The sequence below is a fragment of the Galeopterus variegatus genome, unplaced genomic scaffold, assembly GCF_000696425.1.
Source record: "Galeopterus variegatus unplaced genomic scaffold, G_variegatus-3.0.2 Scaffold245, whole genome shotgun sequence".
Lineage (NCBI taxonomy): Eukaryota > Metazoa > Chordata > Mammalia > Dermoptera > Cynocephalidae > Galeopterus > Galeopterus variegatus.
Window position 1 is genome coordinate 187,086 of NW_007726356.1, and position 21,519 is coordinate 208,604.

The window sequence follows — 21,519 nt, forward strand, 5'->3', positions numbered from 1 at the left end:
ACCCTCGGTGTTGCCCCCGCTCCTCGCTCAGCCAGTGAGCGGGAACCGGTCTGTATGTGGGATCCGAACCCTCGGCGGGAGCGCCGCCGTGCTTCCCAAGCGGCGCACTGCAGCAGTGCGCCACCGGGCCGGCCCCAATTTCTTTTACTTTTTCATTTTCTTTCCTTGATTGCACTGAATAGAACCTCCAGTGTAATGTTGAATAAAAGTGGTGAGAGTATAAATCCTTATCTTGATTCAAATTTTAGAGGCAGGGGAGGCACCCAATTTTTTATCAAAGGCATTTTATTAGATTGAAAAAGTTCTCTTCTATTCTGTTTGCTGAAAGTATGTATTAGGAATGGTTATTAGAATTTTCAAATGTTTTTTTGTTGTCTATGGAGATGACAGTTTGGCTTTTCCTTTTTAATTTGTCATTTAGTGAATTACAGTGGTTTTTGAGTGTTAAACCAATCTTACATTTCAGGAATGAACTCCTCTTGGTCATGATATATTATTCTTTTTAACACATTAGTGAATTGAGGGATATTGGTCTGTAGCTTTCTTGCAATGCCTTTGGTATCAGGATAATGCTAACCTCATAAGATGAGTGAAAGGTGATTCCTTCTCATCAAAATACGAATAGTTTATGTAAAATTGTATTTCCTTCTTAAATGTTTGGCAGAATTCAGCATTTAAGCCATGTGGACCTTGAGGTTTCTTTGTGGGAATTTTTAAATTACAAATTCAATTTTTTAAAAAAGTGAACTTTTTTATTTATTATCATAGTTGTCCAATTTGTTGGCTTCAAGCTGTTTATAGTCTTTTATTATCCTTTGAATGTTTGTAAAAATTGTATTGATATCACCTGTCTCATTCCTGATATTGGTAATTTTTATCTTTTCTCTCTTTTTGCCTGATCAGCTTTCTGTTTTATTGATTTTTCTCTATTTTTTTTAAAAAGTTTTGTTGTGATCTTTATTATTTCTCTTTTCTTTACTTTGGGTTTAATTTGTTCTTTTTCTTGAAGTCAGTGATTGTAGACTTCTCTTCTAATATGGGCACTTACTTAGTCCTATGAATTTGGCCCCAAGGTACAGTTTGGCAGCATTCCGCGTATTTTGATTGGCTGTATTTTCATATTCATTCAGCCCCAAGTCCTTTCTAATTCTCTTTTGATTTCTTCTTTGGTCCAGGGTTATATAGAAAGGTGTTAGTTTGCATATATTTGGGGATGTTTTAAAGATCTTTTGATTGATGGTTTCTAATTTAACTCCATCTAGAAAACATACTTTGTATGATGTTAATCTTTTTTAATTTGTTGAAATTTGTTTTGTGTCTCAGAAAATATTCTATTTTGTTGAATATGTGAAGTCATAATTAGGCATTTGTTGAGAAGAAAACTCCAGGGTCTATTCTGAGATCAGAACAGCTTTCCATCATTTGTGTGATCTGTATCTACAGCTCGTTATAATGATTGGTTATGATTACAGCCTCGATTCATTGAAAAACTCTTGGTTATTGAAGTCTGCAAGTAGCTTACCAATTGGCTTCCTTGTCTTCAGTCTCTTCTAACACTATTGCAGCCTCCATAGTACTATTACTAAACTTACTCTGTTGAAAAACCTAGGGGTGCCAGTCCTTAAATCTGTCTTGCTGTTCATCTTTTCCATGCATCTTTAGCCATACCAGGTGACTTGCATTCTAGACATACCTTGCACTTTATTTTTTCTCATGCTCTTTGTATGTTTGGTGCTGTTTCCATCTTATCTACTTGATGATTTGCTATTTGTCTTTCAAAACCCATCTGAGGTGTGACTGTGTCCAAGTACCTTATTTTGTCTCTTTGTCTCAGAAGCATTTACCTAGAAGATTATTTCCCTGCTCGTATGTGTTCTCATAGCACTTGATAAATATGTGTTCCAAAGCACATATAGTCTAATACATATTTACTCCCCCCCCCCCCCCCCCCCCCAAACACCTTTGTCATAATAATGTCACTAGTTTCTATGTTTTTATTTTCTGAACTGTACATTCACACCTTATGTTTGTTTGTGATTAATAGATATTGAGGGGAACACACCTTTTTAGGAAAGTTATAGTGAAATTTTGACAGTTGATTGGCATTTCTTATTTGAATGCTGCATCCATTACGTAATAACTTCGTATAGCATACATTATACGAAGTTATACGATTTACCTAGAAGATTATTTCCCTGCTCGTATGTGTTCTCATAGCACTTGATAAATATGTGTTCCAAAGCACATATAGTCTAATACATATTTACTCCCCCCCCCCGCCCCCCAGTATGCATAAGGTACTTGTAGAATAGAGGATCAGAACTTACTCATTTTAGTATTCTCCATTAGTAGATCAGTATCTGACATATACTACTAGGTCTTAAATATTTGACACTAAATGAAGGAAAGAACATTGATATGAGATTGTATGGTTGTCTGTTCTTGCACTTTTATTTTTTTCTCTTCTGTTCAGTAGGAGATGGGTGGATAGAACTGTCTTAAGTTGAATGGGAAACATAGGAATAAGCTCCATATTGAGGGTGTAAATGTATTATACTCATATTCAAAATAGTTCTGGTATTTTTATATCATATGTGCTGCCCTTTCAAATTTTGGTAGGAAATAATAGAGATGCTACTTATTTGTGTACATTTCTGTCATCAATTTGACATGCTTTTGCCATTTTATTTGACCCTAGTCTTATTTAGAATCCTTTGTCTTCATAAATATACAGTAGTCTCCCATTATCCAAAGGAGATACATTCCAAGACCCCCCATTAATGCCTGAAAATAGGGATAGTACCAAACCCTACATAAACTATGCTTTTCGTATTCATAAAAACCTATGATAAATTTTAATTTATAAATTAGGCATAGTGAGAATAACAAGAATTCTTATAAAATAGACAATTAAGGTAAATAAAGGTTACTTGAAAACAAGCACTGAGACACTGTAACAGTCAATTTTATAATCCAGAGGGCTACAAGTGACTAATGGGTGGGTTGCATGTATAGCTTAGATATGCTGGACAGAATGGTGATCAGCATCCTGGGTGGTGTGAAATGGTATGATGAAATATTTTATCACACTAGGCACACAGTTTAAAACCTGTTAATTGTTTATTTCTGAAATTTTTTGATTTACTCTTTTTGAACCATGGTTGAACACGGGTAACTGAAACTACAGAAGATGAGATCATGAATAAGGGGGAACGACTGTGTACAGTGCCTTCAGTTTTTTTTCTAGAAATTCAAAATCTAAACCCTAGATCCCTTTCTTTTTCTAAAATGACCAATTTCCACCAATTACAATTTCCATTAACTGATTATGACTTATTTTAGCTAGGTTACATTTTTTAAAATAAATTAATCAGGGTACAAATATGAGCGATTCAATATATTTAACTATTCAAGTTCTCTTTGCATTTTAACAGAAGATTTTGTTAATCTAATTAAATTGCTAGTTTTTGAAATTTGTGGGGGCTTTCCACATATCTAACCCCTTTTATCCTTGGTAGATTTTGGAGTGAAATACAGGTAATCATCTTTGTTGTCAAACATTATTCCCCATTTCCTACTCATGCTTTGCTTCCTTTTACCTACTTCTTTCAAACTTTCTTTATCTTTGCAAACACAGATCTATACCATATAGCAGTGGTTCTCAACCTTGTCTTCATATTGAAAGGGGGAATGCTTTAAAATTTTTTTTTGTTGCCTGGATTGCACCTGCAGAGATTTAATTTGTCTGAGGCCTACCCTGTTTATCTGGGGATTCTTTTATCCTAACAAGTTTGTGCTTTGGGAGGGAATGGATTGCTTTATCTCTCTAAAAGAGAGGTGATATCCTACGGTTTCATCTCTCTTCATAGTGACAGTTTTGCAAATGGCATTTTGCTTTTAACAAATGGATGCTTTCACGTATTCCCTCTATTATTTGCCAATGGGAGATGTTATAGTATCAATATAAAATTCTAAGCTTTCTGCAAAGTTTAATTTCTTAATCTTTTACATTACAATAATTACAGTTTTCATGGATAACATTGTATTTGTTGTAATATGAGCCTCTGAAAAGAAAAAAACTATTAGAATTTAGAATTTAGGTTAGATTTTGTTTTCCACTTTATCTTTTTCATACTTTGAAGTGTGTTTTAGACACTTGCTTTTTTAGTTATAGGTGCTTTAAATGCTGTGTACAAACACCTCAGAAGTTCTGTATGATGTAATTTGAAAATGAAAGGGAAGAACTATAGGTTTTGATATAGCTTAATGAATTTCATTATAACTCTTTATGGTAATAGGAGTCATTTTGCGATACAGTTTAGGGATTTAAAATAAAGTATGAAATAGCGCATTGACTATTCTAATTTGATTATTTGTCCTGTAAAATAATCTTGTAAAATATTCTATGGACTTAAAAGTTCCTTATTTTTATTTTGAAAGTTTCTTTCTGGTTGCTTTTTATTATATAGTCAAATCATTTGCTATTTAGTAAGTACCAAGTTGAAGGTATATACTGCAAACCTCATTTGTAGATTTTAATTTCCAAGTTTTCAGTGTTTGGAATACTTACCTGTCATGTGTTAAGTATTATAATTTGGTAACAGTCAATTGGGAAGGTATGTTTGTATAGTAAATAAGGATTTTAACAGGGTTTTGCTTGTAGGATTGTCATTATAACAGGAATGTGTTAAATGTCTATTTGAAAGAATAGTCCAGAGATGGAAAGGATTTATATGTTTCATATACCTTTTAAAGAAAGTATTGCTCTTCCAGAATAAGGTCAAGATAGGTCTCTGATCAGTATCAGGGGAAGGTGGGAATCTATTTTCAAACTTTTTTAGAATTCAATTGTTTTTGAGAGCACAATATCTGTGGAGTATCGATCGTCGGGGTCCCGTAGTTAGTCAAAGGCTATCTCCTTTGACTCACCCCTTAGCGTGGTGTCATCCTCCTTCATGTGATAGATTGTTACAATCGCAGGCAGTGTAATTACACACTGGCCAAGTGGGTCATTTATTTCTTTACCTTCACCATTTACCAAAAATCTCCTTTATCTTTGGGAGCCAGATCTTTCTTTTGCAGTAAAAGCAAAATAATGGCACATAAAGCATTAGATGTAAGAACTAAGCACCTTAAAATTATTAAGAGAGTAACTTTTTAAAAAACAAAGTGTTATATCTTGTATTATTAATACTATGACAGATGTATGCAAAGCATCTGGATACATTAGGATAGTGTCTGACACATAGTAAACATATGAAATGTGTTAAGTTAAAAATTGAAATTTTCAATATTTTGGGGAAATGAAACATAGAAGTACTTTGTTCTACTCTATTACACCTAGAAAAAAGCTTAAAATTATCTCTTTTAAAACGTTAATAATCTTAGTTTTTGTAGAAAACCTATTATGAATTCATGTATGAATCTTTGACTTTACATATAAACACAATATTAAATGCTTCCATATATCAGAGAGGATGAAAAATTTGATGTTTAAGTATGCTCCTTGGGAATGTAAATATTTTTTCTATAATTTGACATGTTAATTTTAGAATAAATAAGAATATTATTCTTTAACTTTGCATATAAACACAATGTTAAATGCTTCCACATATCAGAAAGAAGTCATGTTAATACTAAAGTTATAACTTAGGTTATTACTAAAAAAATTGTTTGCTTATATGACATGGAAGCATTTTAACATAATTATAAAGGAATAATTATATTGTTTTCTTTTAAAGTATACTTTAAGCTTAAAATGTGCTTTGCCTTAAAAGCAGAAACCAAAAAAAACCTTGTCTTCTTCATAAGTGAAGTCTGTCTTACACATTGCTGCCCATCTTTTTGTGATTTATATTTGCTCACGTTATTTCATCCACCTGTTCTTCACTCTTCTGTGCTTGTCTGAGTCCTACATTTTATGAAAAGCCAAGAGTGAATAGAAATTCCTACTGGGTATGGGTATTTGTGTTCTGTGAGCTCTTACACTGATTGTCAGCACCATTCATTTAGCTTATATGTTACACTTATATGTTACATATATTTGCCTTTTTATATGTTTAACCTATTCCAATCAAATTAGCAGTTCCTTAAAGGCAGAAACTGTTTCTATTCATAATACTTTCATGGTACCTTATATACATTTACAGAAATGACCATGAATCCATGGATTAAGAAAAAGAAACTTTATTTACAGAGAAAAGGGGGGTGGGGGGGGAACACAATCTGCAGATTGGGGGAACTCACCGAGTCAGTTTTCCATACGTATTCAACAGGTTTAGAGGAATTCTGTGAATATTTATGAGAAGCCATGTGCATGCGCAGTGAGTAACCTAAGACCCATGTTCACTTTGGGGTGATTTAGTATTGAAATGAGGTGAAATTCGGCTCCTGACCTCAAAAGGGCACAAATGTCTCTCTGTGCACACACTCAGCAAACCAGAGCAGAGTTGGAGGGTTTATCAGGAGAAACGTCCCTGAAGCCAGACTTCTCTCCAACTGGAGCTGCAGTGAGCCCACAAGAATGAGAGAGAGGTAGATGACTGGTGTCGGGTGGACTTGTTGAGGGTTGATGTACAATTTTCCCAGCTGCAGCTTGAGGATTGCTGAGGGCTGATGTAGAATTTTCCCAGCTGCAGCTGATAGACATTATCTTGCAGGCATTGGTCCCTGCTTGGTTACAGGAAAGAAGAACCTGACTGTCATTAATATACATATATTTTGTAAGTATGGGCATGCTGTCTGACCCTTCACTCCTCAAACTATAGCTGTTTGGTAGTTTTAGGGTGTCTCTTTCAGCCACAGAGAGTCCATCTTTGTCTTCTGGGGTATATTTTAACATATATAATGCTTATTTATTCATTCAAATATTTGTAGTTGTTGGAAAAATATAGGAAAAATTGTCAGGGCCCCTCAGATGTTCAGAATCTTGCCAAGCATTTGATGTAAACAGGCATATGTGCTCAGGTGTTCCTTGGTTATCCCCCTCAGATGTTCAGAATCTTGCCAAGCATTTGATGTAAACAGGCATATGTGCTCAGGTGTTCCTTGGTTATCCTCTAGTGTAATTGCATATGTGCACCCAGGTGTCCTGGGTTATGGATTTAAGTATAAGGAGGAGTGGCTCTGATCCATGGCATCTTCCGTCCCTGGGATGCCCCCCTTTGGGCGGGGGGCATGGGGAGGCCACTACTGCTGCTGGAGGCTGCTGCTAGTGCCCCTGGGACCCTCTGCAAGGCCATTGCCACTGCCGGACCTGTAAGCTGCTGCCGCTGAGGAAGCTCAGGACTGAGCTCATGTCATCTGCTAACAGCTCCTGGAACCTTTCCCAATTACCTAGCATGGACCTGCGTGTGCTGGGTCTGGTGATCCAGCCTGGCATGTGAGGGGTCTGGTGACCCAGTCTGTACAGTGGGTTTGGAGAGTCTGAGCCCTAGCTCTGACAATGTAAGTGGAAACTTAGTATAACTAAAATAACTAAAATAATGAAACATTTTGGCTTTAGTTATGACTTGCCTTACTTTACAGTAGTATTTATTGAGTCTCACTGCTTGCAACATTGTTCTAAGCACTGGATATCTAGCAGTGAATAAAACAGACAAAATGAGTAAAACAGACAAAATACCCGCTTTCATAGGTCTTACATTTTAGTATAACTTTCTAGTACTCAACAAACATTTATTTAGTAATGAGTTTATGAGTTGAATGACTTCTGAAACCAAGGGTATTTATTTGTTTTGTTTTGGTGGCTAGCCTGTACAGGGATCAAACCCCGGATCTTGGTGTTATCAGCACCATGCTCTAACCAACTGAGCTAATCAGCCAGCCCCTAAGGATATGTTTGTAGATTCTTTTGTTCTGAATAGTGCTGTGGCAGCCATAGAAGATGGTTTTACAGTGTGATGAAACATAACTCTGTTGTACCAGCAGAGAGAGAACAGATAGTTTAAGACAGCTGTTAGTATTGCATACTATGCTTATTTTGTAGAAAAAGTGGTAAACTTTGAAGACCAGCATTATGTAACCTCTGGTATAAAACTAGTTAAAACAAACAAAAATCCCCAACAACACAAACACACATATACAAACAAAATAAGCCTTTCCTAACAATACAAAAGCAGCTGCTAAGTACCTAGCTGTAAAGCTACGTGACTATGCCACTTGTCAGGTTACAGCAAAGCTAAGTGGCTACACCAATTGTATTGTTAAAGCAATTCATAACTAAAGCCAAAATGTTTCATTATTGTCCGGGCTAGGGCTCAGGCTCTTCAAACCCATTGTACAGACTGTGTCACCAGATCTTTCACATGAAGGTCCACACTAGTTAATCGGGAAAAGATCCTGGGAGACATTGGCAGACGACAGGAACTCAATCCTTAGCAGCAGCAGTGGCCTCTCAGAGAGTTCCTGGGACTCTGGCAGCAACAGCCTCTAGCAGCAGTAGCAGCCTCCCTGTGCCCCCCCACCCCCGGCATCCCGGGGGCAGGGGGCTCTGTGGATCAGAGCCTCTAGTCCTTTATACTTAAGTCCATAACCCAGGACACCCAGGTGTCCATACATAAGTACATTAGATAATAACCAAGGAACACCTGGGTGCACGTGGATATTTACATCAAATGCTCGGCAAGATTCTGAACATCTGAGGGGCCCTGACCATTTTCCTGTATTTTCTCAACACTAGCCAGAAATAGATGTCCCTGGGAAGGGTGTTACATGAGATTCATCCTTTTGCAATTAGATGAAAATGAAAGGTTTGGCTGATGGTCTTAATTAAAAGTGTAGACCTTTCACTTGAGGGCTGAGAAGCATAACAGAAGATAAAAGCAACATGAAAAAGAAAGAAAACAAAAACCAAAAAACAAAAACCAGAAGAAATTTGAAGGGTAATGGATTCCAGCAGCCGTGGTGGCTACAATTAGGATTAGTGGTGTGGATTGCAAATGGCAGATGTTTTAATAGCAGAGAAGAAATTTGACAAACAGAAGCAAAATCACATCCTCTACTGTACCCTTTAATCTTCTCCCTACAATATGATGGTCCTACGAGGTAGTCTAGGCTTGGTATGGGGAAGGAATACAAAAAGATGTTTGAGGAGTGACAGTTGGCAATAAATAACCCCCTAAACAAATACATCAATATAGAACCTTTGGGAAGTAACTATTTGGAAACCCTTGAGGTTCCATTTCACCAAGATTTTTTTTTTTTTTTTTTGTCTTTTGTCTTTTTCCGTGTCCGGCAACGGATCGCAACCCTCAGTGTTGCCCCCGTACCGGACTGGGGACCGGCAACGGGATTGCAACCCTCGGTGTTGCTCCCGTGCCTCACTCAGCCAGTGAGCGGGAACCGGTCTGTATGTGGGATCCGAACCCTCGGGCGGGAGCGCCGCCGCGCTTCCCAAGCGGCGACAGTTGGCAATAAATAACCCCCTAAACAAATACATCAATATAGAACCTTTGGGAAGTAACTATTTGGAAACCCTTGAGGTTCCATTTCACCAAGATTTTTTTTTTTTTTTTTTGTCTTTTGTCTTTTTCCGTGTCCGGCAACGGATCGCAACCCTCAGTGTTGCCCCCGTACCGGACTGGGGACCGGCAACGGGATTGCAACCCTCGGTGTTGCCCCCGCGCCTCGCTCAGCCAGTGAGCGGGAACCGGTCTGTATGTGGGATCCGAACCCTCGGGCGGGAGCGCCGCCGCGCTTCACAAGTGGCGCACTATCCAGTGCGCCACCGGGCCGGCCCCTTCACCAAGATTTTTATTGAGTAGAATTTGTTACTTTAAAGTCATTTGAGGGAGGAGGTGGTGGTGGCCACAGTCCCAGTTCTGGCTTCAGCCCCAGCCTCACCATGATGAAGCTCACTGAGCTGCTGGTGCTCCTGGACGCTCTCCTGGCCATGGCCTCGGCTGTTTCATCAGCATTGGTGAGCATACTGAGGAGTGCTTCTTCTAGCAGGTCACCTTGGGCACTAAGATGGGCCTCATCTTTGAGGCAGCTGAGGGCGGCTTCCTGGACATCGACATGGAGATTACAGGGAATCAGAATAATAAAGGAATTCAGAAAAGGAACTGAGAGTCCAGTGTGAAATACACATTTACCAGTCACACAGATGGAACATATAAGTTTTGTTTTAGTAATCAGATGTCCACCACGACTATAAAGAGAGTGATGTTCACCATTGAAACTGGGGAGGCTCCAAAAGGACAAAGCATGGAAACAGAAGCTCCACAGAACAAGCCAGAAGAGATGATTAATGAGCTAGCCGTGGGATGACAGCTGTAAAGAACGCACAGGAGTACATGGAAGTCTGGGAGAGTGTATACACAGCCACTGAAGACAATGCCAGCAGCAGAGCGATCCTTTGGCTCTTCTTTGACGCTCTTATTCTAGTTGCCACGGTATGGGGACAGATCTACTACAGAGTTTTTTTGGAAGTCTGGAGGGTTGTTTAAAAAGCCTTTTCCTGCTGATCCCTAAACTCATAATTCCTGTTTTCCAAACACCTTTGTCATAATAATGTCACTAGTTTCTATGTTTTTATTTTCTGAACTGTACATTCACACCTTATGTTTGTTTGTGATTAATAGATATTGAGGGGAACACACCTTTTTAGGAAAGTTATAGTGAAATTTTGACAGTTGATTGGCATTTCTTATTTGAATGCTGCATCCATTATACAGGTCCTTCCAGAACTCAAACTTTGTAAATGAAATATAGGAGTAGAGCCTTTATGATGTCTTCTGTTTCTTTTGTTTTTGTAATAAAATGCAGTTTGGCCAGGAAATTGGCAGAAAGCCTGATAGTACTATACCAAAATGACTACTTTGTTTGGATTCCCTCATTCTGTGTTTCAAATCATTAAAGATTCATTTTGTTGAGTCCTTATGAAAAACCCCAGTCTGAATCTTAACATTTTCTTCCCATCCTAATGGCAGAGCTCTCTGACTTTGGAGTATGCTATCAGGCTGGGTACTTTTATTTTGTTTATGCTTTAAAGATGAGGCTTGCCCAAAATACATTTTCCCCTCTAAATTTTTACATTGAACCTTAGGACTCAGTCACCTCCACTTAAATTGATAACACAAGCAGCTAACAAACATTTTTAGGTTTCTGCCTAATCTCGTAAGAAGTCTCTGTTAAGGCAAATTCTCTGGCTGTTTCAGGTAAGCTTGATTTCTTTCTGTGCTGGCACATCCACTTTCTCCACTCTTGGCATGGAGGAAGTATGCATTCATGTAGTTGGAAAAACTTGGATTTCTGATGACAAAGGGTTAAAGCTTCTTAGATTTCATTGCAGTGACAGCCACTATTTGATTTTTGATCAGTGACCTTTGGGCACTGAACATCAGTGTCAGCACTAGGGTTTTTGTTTCTCTTGGGTCCTCTTTGGCACATATGAATTTTGTTTTGTGTAAAATAAAATAACTTGGTCTCTGATATTAGGTTTAAAATTAAAGGAGCATCTGGTTTTGGTGTGGGGAGATCCAGGATTACATTGTGATTGATGCATATTCATTACTTGCACATTTTTGGGGGATCATTGCAAGGGGAAAACTACAAGTAATGGGTTTTACATAATTAATTCAAATTTGTTACAGGTTTTTATGCTAAGGATAAACAATTTTTTCAACCTTGGGTGAAAATACTTGCAACATTTTATTGATAAGGTGACGGTATTTCAACTTAGGACAACTGTAGCATGCCAGTTTTGTGGGTGTGTGTGAAAGCACTTCAAAATTGAATTAAAAGAAGCTAATTTAAAATTGATTGTGTATCTTAATATGCCCCAGGTTCAATAAATAAACAATTCTTTTTAAAAGTAAAAAAAAAAATCCTAAATGATAATCATTATTCATTAATATTTCTGGTCATTTCTGTCCTGAGCAGAATAAATGGGTAAGCATTGCTCTTGGCAGTGCTGTGAAAAGATGGAAAATGCATACTGGTCATTTCTATATCTTGACAGCAAACTTTTGGTTTGTCGTATCAAACCAATGCCTGTTGACTGGATTCCCCTTGTTAAGAAGACATACATTACTAGAGAAAATACAAATTCATATGGAGAGCAGTTCTATCTGCCAAAATTCCATATGCATTTACTCCTTGACCCAGTATCCCCAATTTTAGGAATCTATCTTAAAGATTCAATGGGAAAAATAATGGAAAAGATGTTTGCACAAGGCTAGCAGTCATAACACAATTTGCAAAAGCAGAAGTCTGTAAAGGATCAAAATGTCTATTCAATGTAGGAAACAGATTGCATAAACTGTTGGGCATATACACAGTGAAGAATATCTCTATTAAGTGCTTTGGAAGTGATTACCAAGATAAATGAACAAAACAAAGTATGTGTAGTATGCTACCTTTTATGTAAGGAAGGGGACCAAATATAATTATAAATGTATTTGCTTATATTTTTAAAAAATGGGCGGTTTAGCCAAAAACTAATAAAAAATTAGAAGAGATAAGAGAGACAGGAATTGAAAATAAACTTTACTAAATATACCTTGTATAGATTAGACTTTTAATCCATAATTATAAAAAATTTTAAAAATCAGTGGCTAAATTGGAAGCCAAGAGAAATTATTTCAAGAGACTTTAGGGATGAGGAGGAGAGACATACGGAGTTCATGAAGGTGGGAGAAGCCACGATGAGAGAAAGAAAAAACTGCTCTGAGCATTTTGGGCTGCAGCCGCTTTAAGGCTTGAGCTGCTGAGCACATGGAGCAGGAGCTGAAGAAGCCGCAGCTGTGCCCTTCAGGATGAGTTACTTGGAGGCGGCAGAGAAGAAGAGGGCCTTGGTGGCCCCCAGGACAGCAAGACCACTAATAGGGTTCCCGTGGACCCACGCAGAGGGAGGAGCCAGAACAGCTGAAAAAGGGGAGCCATTCAGAGGCCGGTGAGCCAACGCAAAGGACTGGCAGAGCAGAGGGCCTGTCCCATGGGAAGTGTTTGGAACACAGATGATAGGGGAGACAGGCCCACTGATAGAACTTTGGGACACAGCAAGGACAGCCGATTTTCCCCCAATCAGCACAGGACCTCTCAGAGGAGACTGGTCAGGAATGCAGAATTGCATGGGGTGCAGTTTGATGAAAAGATTCAGGCCCAGATCGGGGTTTCTACACAACCCAGGTGCACTGGGTCTCTGGAGAGCTGGAAGTATCTATAAGGTCAACCATTAAACCCTGAACTGCACAAAAAGCCTTCTGTATGGAAAGAGCAGCAAAGCAACAATTTACCTCAACCATACAGCTCAAGTATTGGTTCCCACAGGTAGTTGCCCCGTGTTAGAAGTAAGCAAAGGACAAAGTAAGCAAAGGTCTCCTGCCCAGTGACCCGAGGCATGGAGAAGGGGACTGGACCCCCTCCCAAAACCAGGCACACCATGCCAGTGCCTCGGGGCCCACCCAGTGACCTAAGGCATGGAGAAGGGGACCGGACCCCCTGCCCACAACCAGGCACACCTCCAGAACCTCAGGTCCCCACCCAGGGGTCCAGGGCAAGGAGCTGGGGACTGGCCCCCTCCCACAAGCAGGCAAACCATGCCAGCACCTTGGGGCCTGCCCGGGGACCCGAGTTATGTAGCCGGGGACCAGACATTCCCCACAACCAGGCATACAACCAGCACAAAGGAGCATGCCAAAAACATCACTTCCATGTGGGTGGCTCACCACAGCTACTTCAATGACCGTGGCTGCCGCAAAAGCAGCTGGATGCCACCACCACATGCAGATGGTCTGCCAGCCACTGGAGTGCATTGACACAAGGAGAGTCACCAGCAGAGATAAAGAAAAGGAGAGGACTTCTCTCTCCACAAAGCCCATTTCAGAGTGACAGAAGAAGCATCTACTCTATGATAATATTGGGGGACCCGATCACACCTCTCAGCATTGGAGAGATCATCTAGGCAACAAACCAACAGAGTAACCATTACTCTTTCAGGAGAAGAGAAGAAATCTAGGGTAATGAGAGGGGGGAGGGGGAGGGAATCGGGGAAGGGGAGAGGTTGGACAAGGGTCATAAAGAATAATTTAACGATTTGTAACAATATATATAAAGTAATATTGATTTGATCAACATATCTCAATGTTGAACTGCAAAAATATGTATAATCAATTTTGATTCAATAAAATTTAAAAATAAATAAATAGCACTCTTTATTCAGGAAAGGGAAAAAAATAAACTTTTCTAAATATACCTTGTTGTATAGATTAGACTTTCAATCCATAATTACAAAAAAATTTTAAAAAATCAATGGCTAAATTGGAAGCCAAGAGAAATTATTTCAAGTGACTTTAAAACAGAGTAACTTGAAAATTCCTAGTGGGTCCTTCTTCTCCCTCTACCCCTTCCCATCTTCCTCCCCTCTAACCCCCACCCACACATGCTAAGGACAAAGAAAACAAAAATAAAAACAAAAAACTATAAAGAAATATTAGACTGTTTTTGGCAATTATATTGTTAGTAGTATTGGTATTGTTATTCTGAACTTAATTCTAATAATTTTCTCTAAAGTGGCAGCCTTTTAATTCATTCAGTTATTTATTCCACAAATACTTAGTGATTTCCTGATATGTGCTGAGATATTATGACAATATAGTCAAAGCTAATAAGTAGTAATTATGTTAATGCCATTGGGCCATAATCTTAGTAAATTTTTCAGGGAAAGAGAAAACAGGAATATATATAAAACTTGACAAAGTTAAATTTAGTTTTATCCTAAATTAGAACTGGAAATAATCTGTAACACATGTTTTTTTAATTAAAAATTGTCTTGTTCAGTTTTGTCCACGGGAATGTCATAGAAATGACTAACAATCTGGTAGCAATGAGTACCCTTGCACTCAGATTGTGGCCTCTAAATACCATTTGCGAATAAAAAGAATCAGGGCTTCCTGTAGAAGTGACTGATTCTAGGACTGGGCAGGGTTAGACTGGATCAACCTGTCATAATAGAAAGCCAGGGAGCTGTTAAAGGTTTCTGGAGTCAGGTAAAAAAGGTGTCAGGAACTAAAATGAAGAGGTTTCCACTGGCTAAAGACGAGACAGTGTGAACATCTAAAAGAATATTAACTGCAGTAGATTGAAATGTCCAATTATGTTTAAATGCATGTGTTCATAATGTTACTCTTAAAACATTTTTATAAATTACCTTCAGAGGATTTTGTGGAAGCAACATATATTCTAAAAACTGATTATTAAAGTGAGAAATGATGCATTTATCTCACTTTTCCTATACAAATTTTACCTCATGGTAACTACATTGATGAGAGCGAGTTCTTTTTAATTGAAGAATTGCGGCTAATAAATACAGAAGGAATAATAGTATTACAATAGCAAAAATGAGATATGGGCATAATCATCAATGGCCACTGAAATGACTAGGTAAGAAATTGATGTGGAATTTTCTGACGAATGGACTAGGCTGACAGTACCTGGATTTACAGGCCAATATTAACATCAAAAAAGAGAAACAAGCAGACATTATGTGTTCAACCTCAATTTGATCAAGTCTCCATACTGCAGTCATATTGTGTCATATTGCATCATATTGCAGTCCACATGTGGCTATTGAACACTTAAAATGTGATTAGTCTCCCGGGCTGGCCTGGTGGCGCACTGGAGAGTGCGCCGCTTGGGAGTGTGGCAGCGCTCCCGCCGAGGGTTCGGATCCCATGTGGAGACTGGTTCCCACTCACTGGCTGAGCGCGGTGCGGGCGCAACACCGAGGGTTGCGATCCCGTTGCCGGTCCCCGGTACGGGCGTAACACCGAGGGTTGCGATCCCGTTACCAGTCAGTAAAAAAGACAAAAAGGAAAAAAAAATGTGATTAGTCTGAACCGAGGTGTGCTATAAGTGTAAAGCACACACTGGATTTGGAATGAAATCCAAATGATAAAAGGATAAAAAAAATTGTACAATATCTCAATATTTTTATGTTGATGACCTGTTGAAGTGATAATATTGTGGATATATGGGGTTAAATAAAATGTTATTAGAATTAATTTTACCTGTTTCTTTCCTTTTTTCTGTGGCTACTAGAAAGTTTTAAATTTCATATGTGGCTTGCATTATATTTCTATTGGACATTGCTGTTCTGAATCTAATGACCAGTGTATAGAAAATACCTAGGAAGGGGAATATGTGAAGTGACACTAAAAGGGTGTAATTAGCAAAATCCAGAATGTAGAAAAATTTACAGTGTAAACAACTCAGTTTCTGCAACAAAAAGATGCCCCCAAAAAATAAAAATAGAAGGGGAACCTATAGACTTAAGAAATGTCACAATAGGCACATTATATGGACCTTGCTTGGATCCTGATTCGAACAAATCAACTGTTTTAAAAAAGAGAGTGACAATTAGGGAAATTGAATATTGACTGGCTATTTGATATATTAAGGGATTTCACCATAACTTATAAAGTTATGAAAATGATGTTACGGTTGGGGTGGGGAAGTCCTTAGTTAAAAGAGCCATCCATGGGCACTGCTTCGTGACTTACACCATTTGTATGTGTGGGCTTATTCTTTACACTATAGTACTTTGCCTACTGAAGAATATGGTGTGCCAGGAAATTACAGTCTGTAGTAATATCCTTTTTGTTCATTTATTCATTCACTCCATTTTACAAATATTTATTGACCTCTTGATTTGTGCTAGGTGCTGTGATCCAGTTAGGAGGAAGACAAACTTGGTCTAGGTTGCCATTGAGCTTTTAGATATAAAATAAATAATTACATAAATAGTTGTTTAGGTCTATAGTTTGGGAACTGGTACAAAAACAAGTCAGTGAATGAACTCTGTGGTATCACTTAGAGATCCAGAACCTGAAAGTGGATGATGTAAATTAATCACCAAATATATGTTTTCATCCCCCCAAATATTTTTTTTTAATAAATACTTAAGTACCTATGTATGCTAGCTACTGTGATGGTGTTGGGGGCTCTGTTCAGTGGTTAAGAGGATTATCATGCCTCCATCTTCATAGAACCTACAGTTAGTGGGGTATTCTAGTACAATAGCTCTGTGAAATTGTAGTAGGAGTCCATGCTGACTTTGTAGCACATGTGTTTTCCATTTAGCAAAATATTTAGTCACTGTATCACCTAGAATTTGATATTTTATTATTTATTGAACCCATAGTAAAAGTACACACTAACCATGTGCTTTACAGTACAATAATTAGCATATAATTTTCAACGTTTCAATGAACTTTTGCCATAAAATTTAAGAGGATTTTAATTGCAGGTAATAAGGATTACTTGTTAATAGGCTGTAGATAATTAGAGAGCTATTTGCATTCTCTCCCCACAAATTTTCTTAGTGTTCTGAGCTTCACTTAATTCATAACTATACCTTATGAGGATTAGTTAATCCCATTTAGTCACAGTAATGATAGATATGATGTTTTCTCCTCGTTAGGTCTCTCCCAGAATTCTAATGATTCTTGTGGAAGGATTATAACATTGATTAGTTTTATTTATTGTAAGTAGAAGTTGAACATTGTTCTTCATCTTTTACTCTAATGAAGTAAAACATCTTGGTAAGCAGTACTGACATTCGTGGCAGTTAATTCTAGTTTTGCTAATGTGAATTTTATTTTTATAGCATTTTAATATAAACTTCATTTCAGATATTAACAATTTACTATCTGATCAGGAACTTTTACAGAAAAGTCCTAGCATTAGTGGGTTTGTACAATTTATATATTTTCTTATAACCTTTTGCTGACTCTAGGCTATATTCTAAAATAAGAGGATATTTACAGTGCTTTTCAGTTTCTGGTTTGAGATTCCTTAGTATATTTGCTACTTTGTCACTTAGTTTTTTAGAAATAGATATTTACCCCAAATAACAATTTTTAATGTGTTTTATAGGTCTTCCACTTCTAAGTCTGCTTGGGGATTTTAGGAAAAATAGACTAAACAGTTATTAAGTGGCATATTACAGTTTGTAGATGTCTACATTTTAATACTAATAAAACAAAAAAGAGAAGTATGTGCCCAAGTTTGTATTTCTTTTTCTTTTAGGCTTAGGCTATTTGGGGCTTCTCGCTAACTACCCTATAGCAAAGGATTTAAAGTCAGAAAGGCCTGGCTATATGTATCCTGGCTTTGAGACTTTGGACTAGTGACTTGACTTCTCTAAGTCTTGGTCAGTGAAAACAATACCTATTCTAAAGGATTGTTGTGAGTAAAAAATAACTTAGCCTATGGAGAGTGTTCTGCACAGTGCTTGGCAAATAGCAAGTGCTCAGAATAAATAGTAACTGTTAATATTATATTTGAACACAACCTCTTACCTACTATATGCTCTTATATAATTTTTATTTTTGGAGCTCCACCTCTGGTTCACTTGAAGTGAAACATACCTATATATTTGTAAACATTTAGAGTGGTGTTCATCTTGAAATAATTATTTATTTTAAAATATCTATTGAATACTTGCTAGTCTATGCACTTTTCTTAATTTCTGAACCCTTGCTTTTTATATTTATTGGATTGGGATAACTCATAAAGTTTTTGAGAGGAGACAATATGATATATGTAAGTGCCCAATGTTAATGCTTAGTAAATAGTAACTATTAATGAACTCTATAGGGGAGGTAAGACATTTATGTGAATATGTATAACACAGATTTGAATGTGACATTAAAAAGGTACAAATAAGCTTTTGAAGTTCAGGTATTGTATGGCTATTGCTTATAGCTGAGAGGTCAGAGAAACGTTCTCATAGGAGTTTTAATTCAAAATGTGAGGAACACCTGGATATATGATCACGCAATGGAAAGGCATTACTTACAAAGGAAAGAAGTTAAGGAAGGTGCATAGATAGGAGATAGCAGGGCAGTACAGAGAACACTCAGCAGTTGTATTTGCTTGCCTAGAATAAATGGTGTGTAAAGCAGATTGGGAGAAATGAGATTAGAAAGATAGGCTGGGACCTGATTTTCAAGGTTCTTACATATTGTGGCCAAGAAATTTGGCCTTATTCTGTCAGCCATTTAAAAATTGTTGAGCTAGGATGACTTAAGAACTATGTTTCGATAAGGTGATTTTGTTGTTATCTGTCAAATGGAGAAGTGTTGGAAGAGACTGAAGGGAAGGCAGAGACCAGAGGTATTTTAGTAGTTCAAGAGAGAACAGTGCCTGAGCTAGGACAGTAGTAAAAGAATAAGTGGTTTAAAGAAGGAGCAGTGGCCAGTGCTGTGAGGTGATCAGAAACTAAATGGTCTAAGAAAAGGGCCTCAAGAAGGTACCAGTTATCTTAGAATTGTTTTGGTAGTGTGGAGAAAGTAAAGGCTAGATTATAAAAATTTGGGAAATGAGTGAGTGGTTAGTAAATAGAAGTCAGAGAAAAGATCTCTTTTACAAAATTTGATGATGTGGAGGAAAGAAGAAAGTCATACTTGAAGCTATAATGTGATGGGTTCTCTCAGCAGATAAACTCATCTCTGAAGAAATAGAGGCCCTGTGGTATAACCTCCCACAACTACTTGCCGCTGTCCCTAAACTTACTGTCTCATAAATATATTTTCAGTATTTTCCAAAATCTTAATAAGCTTCTTCTTAACTTATGCAAACAATCTCATGAAAAAGAGACTCCTGTTTTAGCATGAGTTGGTATTTAAAGGTTCTCATTCAGAGGCAGTACCCTGACCTTTCTGGGATCATTTAAAAATGTGTGGGGATATTTTTGATGGTCAAAATGACAGGAAAGCTTGCAGACATTTATTGTTGGAATCTAGGGAGCTAAATATCCTGTATGTTCAGGACAATTCCCATACAGCATGGAATTGTCTCCCCCCACCAAACAACAATAGTGTCCCATTGAGAAAGATTGCTAGATAGTCTCTCTTCACTGCTTCAGTCAGCTTTCTTGAGTCTTGAACTTTTTATTTCTTCATCCTATTTGTGCCTCAGCCTATTGCAGTCTGCCAAAAACTGCTCTGGAAGAGGTCCTGTGACCTCTTTGTTGTCAAAACCATTGTAGTATAGTTTTTTGTTTATGACATGTATCACTCCCTTTTTAAGTCATTTTCTTCCATTGGCTTTTGCCACATCTCACGCTTTTCTAGTTTCTCTCCTCCTCTTGTGATCCTTTCTCCTCAGTTGTCTTCATTTCTGCTAGCCCATAAATCTTGTTGCTCCCCAGGTATCTCTTTTTTGTTATTCCTCTGCATTTGCCTTATGTTCCAGACAAAGCAAAAATACTTGCTATTTTCAGAACATTGGATTACAGCCATTTGTCTGACCTCCTAATAGACTGTGAGCTCCTTGAAACCAGATGCCATGACTTATCCTTGTATTCTAGCATCTAGAAATTTTTCTTTGCTTCTTTTTTTTCTTAAGAAACAATTACAGTGTAACTGAGGTTGGTTGGCATGAGCAAAAGTGGAGGAGGATGTTAAATTTTCACACCTAATTCAATCCTCTTCTTTGTTCATCTGCAGTTTATGTTATATCACTGCCAGTAGTAGTTTTAAAGCTGCCCATTCGTATATATTTTACTCCCCTGGTCTTCTTCCTTTTCCCAAGTCTTGGACTTTTTATTGCTCAAAGAGTTGCTAAGTCTTAAGTCTAGGAAGCTCTTTCCCTGAATCTTCTGTCCCACTCTCTGAATTCAGGCTATGACTTATACTCTTTATTACTTATTTGACAATTGAATCCAATAAACATTTACTGAACCTCCTGATCCTGCTTTCAAGAAGGATATTTGCCGGTAGAAGAGAAATACATGTTAATAATAAGTATAATAAGTATGATAAACCATAATAATACGTGTAGTCTTTGAAAGTAATGTCTAGTTAACTTTTTAAACTAGGCTGAGGTTGTGGTGCCAGAAATATGATTCAGTGTCACATCTTTAAGGAACTTTGAGTAGTTCAGTATAAAGTCTAAAGGAAGGCACTGTGAGATATATCTGGAAAATGGCTTTTATCTTTGGTCATAAAATATTTTCCTATTTTAGATTAATTTTTCAGGATTGAATCCCAGAAATAGAATTACTAATTCAAAGAACTTGAATATTTTTAACAACTCTTGATACGTATATGTTGACACATTCTGCAAGATATTTGACAAGGTGTTTGGCACTATCCTTATCGTATGTGATGGAAAAATGTGAGCTGTGTCACCTCTACTAAAATGCTGATTTTATTAAAATACTAATTTTACTGAGTAATGGTTTAAAGGAGAGACATTTCTAGTGCTGCTCCAGGACTCTGTCCTCGGTTCTGGTTTGTTAATCATCTCTGCCTATGCCTTGGATAAATATATAGCAGGTATGCTTATCTAATTGGCACATGGCTCTGTTGATCATTTTCCTCTTCTTCCAACACTTTCTCCATTTTGCTTCAAGACAGTATAAGCTCCTACTGCATTAGACATTGTTCCACACGCTGTTGCCCTTCCTGGGTCAATCCTGAACTATGAGTGTTGTAGTACCCCAGGGCTCAGTTCTCAGAACACTTCTCTGTTTACCGAGAATCACTGGTGATCTCATTCAGTTCCAAGGTT

At 37.6% G+C, this 21,519-nt stretch overlaps 1 protein-coding gene and 1 pseudogene across 1 annotated transcript in view; both read left to right on the forward strand.

The window, feature by feature from the left end:
* Positions 1-21,519, forward strand: part of LRBA (LPS-responsive vesicle trafficking, beach and anchor containing) — a gene marked incomplete at its 5' end in the record, with an annotated part of 547,723 nt that overhangs the window by 181,211 nt on the left and 344,993 nt on the right. The window lies entirely within an intron of this gene.
* Positions 9,845-10,448, forward strand: LOC103585501 (annotated as a pseudogene).